Source organism: Palaemon carinicauda, unplaced genomic scaffold, assembly GCF_036898095.1.
Source record: "Palaemon carinicauda isolate YSFRI2023 unplaced genomic scaffold, ASM3689809v2 scaffold263, whole genome shotgun sequence".
NCBI classification, from domain to species: domain Eukaryota; kingdom Metazoa; phylum Arthropoda; class Malacostraca; order Decapoda; family Palaemonidae; genus Palaemon; species Palaemon carinicauda.
In genome coordinates this window covers 191,309-197,478 of record NW_027170278.1, presented here as the reverse complement: position 1 = coordinate 197,478, position 6,170 = coordinate 191,309, and positions in this window count along the sequence as shown.

Below are 6,170 nucleotides of genomic sequence, written 5' to 3'. Positions count from 1 at the left end.
TCCTGCTACACGCCATGCGTGCCAACGGTCTCCTGAACGCCCACGATCGCGTGCTCGCCAGCGCACATCTGCGCGCCCTTTCCTGATGTGCGCAATGCGCTCCAACGTTCGCCCACGATCTTCAGATCTGGGTGCAGGCAAGGAGATTATTCCTTCGCTGAACGCCCACGATCGCCTGCTCGCCAGCGCACATTTGCGCGCCCTTTCCTGATGTGCGCAATGCGCGCCAACGTTCGCCCACGCGCCCACGATCTCCGGATATGGGCGCAGACAAGGAGATTATTCCTTCGCCTCCTCGCCGACGATCACCTCAGAGCTCGCCCACGCGCAAGCCATCGCCTGCGCACTTCAAGACTTGAACGAGTCTCTGCGCGCCTGCGCCCGCGCCCCCACGAGAAGTCTCCTGTGCCCGCCCACGAGCGTTCGCCCTTGCGCGCAACCTCACCATCTGGTTCTGCACCCTCGCTAATATCTTCTGGCCGCGCAACAGCGCACCAGCAATCTCCTAAGCACCCGCACGATTCTTCGCCTCCGCGCAAGCATTTTTCAACGCGCCCACGCTTTAGATCGCCGTAGGTCTCCTACGCGCCCACGCTTCAGATCGCCGTAGGTCTCCTACGCGCCCAGGCGTTAATTCTCCTGTACGCGATCGGTCGCTACGCGCCATCGCTCGCCAAAACGCGCCAACGCGCCATCGGTCTCCCAGCCGCCAGCGCTCACCCTTACACCCGCGCTCACCCTCACCTGCGCGCCTACGCGCACTTTCGCCTGCGCGCCCGCGTGTAAACGCAGAGCAGCGCACGTGCAGGAGCAGGAAGAATCTTCAGAGAGGTCTGGGCAACATTCTTCTCCTTCTTTTCAGGCAGGCCCCATCATCTCTACTCCTCAGGATCGCCCGATCCCCTTCCCTCCAGTGGGAGTCGCTGACACTGCGTCTGTCAGTCGTCAGCAGAGGAGTTACTTAAAGATCATGGGGGAGCCTTGTTTAGCTCTTCCTCTCCACCATTCCGTGGAAGAGCTTACCAGGGGAATTTCTCTCGAGAAACTCTCCGCCCGGCAGGTAACATTCTTGGCTTCGGAGATCTTGAGCCAGGAGAAAGCCGCAAAGTGTGCCATGCAGGCCACTTCGTGGCTGGACGTCTGGCTTGGATCTCTGGGCATCCTGTTGCGATCCGAGGACTTGTCCAAGGAGAGCACCAGGAAAGCCATGGAGACTTTCCTCCTCTCGGGCACGAGCACCATCGATTTCCGGCTCACCAAGTTTCGAACTTGTGGGCAAACTCGATGTTGAAGCATCGAGATGCGGTGACCGAGAGGTTCCTCTCGAAAGTCCCAACCGTGGATGTCTGCAAGCTCAGACACTCTTCCATCCTTGGAAAGAGCTTGTTTGAGCCCAAGGACGTGGAACGGACAGCTGAGAGGTGGAGGAAGTTGAATCGCGATTCGCTCCTCCAAAAGGCGATTACATCCAGACCCTACAAGCCTCCAGCACCTCAACAACAACAGCCTCGTCAGTCTAGGACATCGGAACCGGCTCCGGCAGCAAAGACAAAGGTGTCTAAACAGCAGCCCCCTCCTGTCAGGGACAAGAAGGACGGGAAATCCTACTGGGGAGGCAATGATCTTAGAGGGAGCGGCCGAGGCTGCAAACGCTAGGATTGGCAATCTCCCTGCATGTCCACCAGTGGGGGGATGCCTAAAGTTGCGCGTTCAGGTGGCAGCAACTCGGGGCCGATTCATGGACGATCTCCGTGATCAGCCAAGGATATCGTGTCCCGTTCATAACATCTCTACCTCCCCTGACAGCGAATCCAGTGTTGTTGAGCTTCTATGCCATGGGATCGGCAAAGGGGCTAGCCCTTCGGGCAGAAGTCGAGACCATGCTCAAGAAGGATGCTCTCCAAGAGGTCGTCGACGGCTTCCCCCGGCTTCTTCAGTCGATTCTTTCTTGTAAAGAAGGTGTCTGGAGGCTGGAGACCCGTCATCGACCTCTCAGCTCTGAAAAAGTTTGTCAAACAAACTTCGTACAGCATGGAACAGCAGAGACGATCAGACTTGTAGTGAGACCACAAGACTTCATGTGCACACTGGATCTGAAGGACAGGTACTTCCAGATCCCAATCCATCCGTCTTCCAGGAAGTACTTGAGATTCAGCCCTGACAACAATATCTACCAGTTCAAGGTGCTGTGTTTCGATCTCTCCACAGCACCGCAGGTGTTCACCAGAGTGTTCACCCTGATATCTTCATGGCCACACAGGATCGGCATCCGTCTCCTTCGCTATCTAGACGACTGGCTAATCCTGGCAGTCTCGGAATCGACCCTTCTTTGACACCGAGACAAGCTTCTGGGACTTTGCCAAGATCTAGGGATCATGGTAAATCTCGAGAAGGCTTCTCTGCTTCCATCTCAACAACTGGTATATCTAGGCATGATATTAGACACCAATCTCCACAAAGCCTTTCCATCAGATGACAGGATAGCAAGGCTGAGGAGAGTCGCAGAACCTTTCCTCAGACGAGGAGAGCTTCCAGCCCATTCTTGGTTACGTCTCCTAGGTCACCTTTCCCCCTTGGCCCTTCTAGTTCCAAACGGCCGCCTCAGGATGAGATCCCTGCAATGGCGGCTCAAGTCCCGGTGGAATCAAGGCAACGATTCCCCGGACACTGATCCCTACGGGACCTGCGGAACGAATGGACCTGCAGTGGTGGTTGACCTACGGAAACCTTCGAAAGGAAGTGCATCTTCTCGTCCTTCCCCCGAATTTGATACTGTTCTCGGACGCGTCAAAAGAAGGGGGGGTGCCACGTTCTGAACCAAAGGATCTCAGGCCTATGGTCAGAATTAGAAAAGTACCTCCACATCAATCTGCTAGGAATGAAGGCCGTATATCTGGCCCTATAACAGTTCCAATATACCCTGGCGGGTCACTCAGTGAGCGACAACACCACGGTAGTGGCTTATTTCAACAAGCAGGGAGGTACCTTTTCACAACAGCTTTCCCATCGTGCATTAAAGATACCGAGATGAACCGAAGTCCACTCAATACCACTATCGGCTCGCTTCATTCCGGGCAAAAGGAATGTGCTCTCCGACAGTCTGAGCAGAGCCTCGCAGATAGTGAGTGCCGAGTGGTCTTTGGACCCTCTAGTAGCCAACAAAGTCTTGACTTATTTGGACCTGTTCGCGACAGCCTTGAATTTCAAGCTGCCGCTGTACTGCTCCCTGGCCCCGGACCCCAAGGCACTCTGCCAAGATGCCTTCCTACAACGGTGGGACAACATCGACGTCTACGCCTTCCCACCGTTCTGTCTGATGAGAAGGGTGCTCAACAAGACCAGACTATCGGTCAACCTGTCTATGACTCTGATAGCTCCGCTATGGCACCATGCAGAGTGGTTCCCGGACCTTCTGCATCTCCTGACAGAACTCCCGAGAGAGCTTTCCCCACGACACGAGCTACTCAAGCAACCACACTGCAACATCTACCACAAAGCCGTAGCATCGCTTCGGCTTCACGCCTGGAAACTATCCAGCATCTCCTCACAGAGAGAGGCGTTTCGCAACAAGTTGCGGAGCGGATGTCTCGACACCTGCGAAAGTCATCTGCAGGGGTCTACCAGGCGAAGTGGAGAGTCTTCTGTGGTTGGTGTCGTGGGAGAGGTATCTCTCCCCTCGATGCTACTATTCCAGCAATAGCGGAGTTCTTGTATATCTGCGGGAGGAAATGCGCCTTTCGGTCTCGGTGGTAAAAGGCTACCGCTCAGCCTTAAGCCTGGCCTTCAGGCTGAAAGGAATAGACATTTCCCCCTCACGGGAACTTTCTTTGTTCATACGAAGCTACGAACTTACCCGCCCCCAGTCGGAAGTGAGACCTCCTCCATGGAACGTGGTTCGGGTTCTTAGGGCTCTTAAGAGACCTCTTTGCGAACCATCGCGCCAGACTTCTGATCGTCACCTGACTTGGAAGATGGTGCTCCTGCTCGCTCTGGCCTCAGCCAAGAGTATCAGCGAACTCAGGGTCTCTCGTACAACGTCGCCCATTCAAGAGGATAGGGGGAGGTAACGTTCAGGTTCGTCACTGAGTTGGTTGCTAGACTCAAAAGGATTTCGAGTCTCCGTTCTGTAACAGATGACCAAGACCATCTCCTACTATGCCCAGTAAGGAGTCTGGGATGTTATCTTAAAATTATAGCTGCAGATCGTCCTCACATGCAAGCCCTGTTTGTGAGCACAGGAAGGACGAAGAGGAGGGTCACCAAGAATACCTTTTCAGCCTGGATTCAAAGGGTCATCCATCACGCCCTAAATCCAGACCCTCCTCCGTCACGTCGCCCTAGAGCACACGATGTCAAAGGCATCGCAACGTCCCTGGCCTTCAAGAGGAACTACTCTGTGACGCAGGTGCTACAAGCTGGAGTCTGGAAGCGTCAAACGACCTTCACAGCCCACTACCTGCAGGACGTGACCCACAGGAGCCTCGATACTTTCTCTATCGGCCCTGTGGTGGCTACACAACAGCTGGTCTAACCTGAGGCTCCTTAATGGACAAGTAGCAGAAGGTTGAGGGCATTGTTACCCGGTTTTAGACTGCATGAAGGAAAGAGTATGTCTGTCCCGTACTCTTTTCTTCATCCTCCCCTCTCTTGGGGAAAGTAGCATCCTGGGTTCTCTGCATAGCTGACCTCAAACCACTGCAGGTAAACCATGCTTCCTTGTGTTCCTAGTAATAATATAATACTGTTGCGTCCCCCATACCCTGACGAGGTGGTATTGGGAACGTCCTAGCCTAGAATTCCATCTAAAGGACTTCAGGTCAACTTCCTAGGACAAGTCACACTTCATTCCTTCACACACAAGCTTGTGTAGGCCGCACGTTCCTTGCGGAGCAAGGAATTTGCGAGGTGCAGGGACTCCTTTTCTCAAGTGCTACTCACTCGGATTCTGAGTCCCCGGGCAAAGCCAAAGCCAGTAAGGCTGGGACTTTTCCACCCTACCTAAGGGTTAAGTCACCCTATGTAAATAGCGTGGTTTGTATTTCGGTTACGGAACAAATGACAAATTCAGAGATAACTTGTATTTTTCCTAACCATACAAACCTTAGCTATTTACACATATTTGCCCGCCAGCCCTGTCCCCCGTGAAGTCCTACCTCTAAGCGAAGTGAATCAGTTCACCGGTGTGTGAGGGGGGAGGGGTAGCTAGCTACCCCTCCCCTACCCCCTCGCTAACTAGCGAGAGGGTAGTTAGCCCTCGTTAAAAATCTAATGGCTCGTCATTTCAGCTACGCCGAAAGTAATACCCTATGTAAATAGCTAAGGTTTGTATGGTTAGGAAAAATACAAATTATCTCCGAATTTGTCATTTTTCCTAGCTCTACAAACTTGAATCATTACCTCTTCCACCAAAATTGGAAGGAGGTTATGTTTTACCCCCTGTTTGTAAACAGCTTCCTGACCATAATTTTAATTGTATATTAATGAAACTTGCAGGGATTAACTGCTATGTAAAAAGCTGCAAATGATTAAATTTTGGAAGGTTACAGTCAAGGAAAATGTCCAGTTCATGTAATCACCCACAATTTGTACATCATTGTCACAGAGACTTCAAACTTGGTTTATATTTGAGTGTATGAAAATCCACGCCAATTAATACATGTTAAGGTCAAAGGTTAAGGGCAAGCAAATAGTCGAGAAATAAGTTTCTGGGGGTGAGGACTGCACTCTACTGAATTCCCTTCTAGTTTATATATATTTCCCAACTCATTCACGCTACAAGTCCTGACCAAGAACAGAGTGATAACAAAGGAGCTAGCTCCGACACCGCGAGCTAGGTTGGAATAATCTGCAACCACACAATGTTGCTAGCCCCACGATATTTCATCAATTTTGTTGTAACAAAATCACAGAGGTAACCCTTATAAAGAACTCAGGTTTGTATAGCTAGGAAAAATGCAACTTATTTTTAAAATTTGTAGTATTTTGGCCGTAAATAATCTTGGCTTTTAATCGTATGTTCTGACATGAAAACAAATCTCTTGTTCTTAAAACAAGAGAAACTTCATTACAAAATGATATTCTTTGATTTTTTTTATTTCCATTTACGTATATCAATTCTACTGCCATTTTCTCTTCATGCTGCTTATTCTATCTGTTGAGATACTACCGCT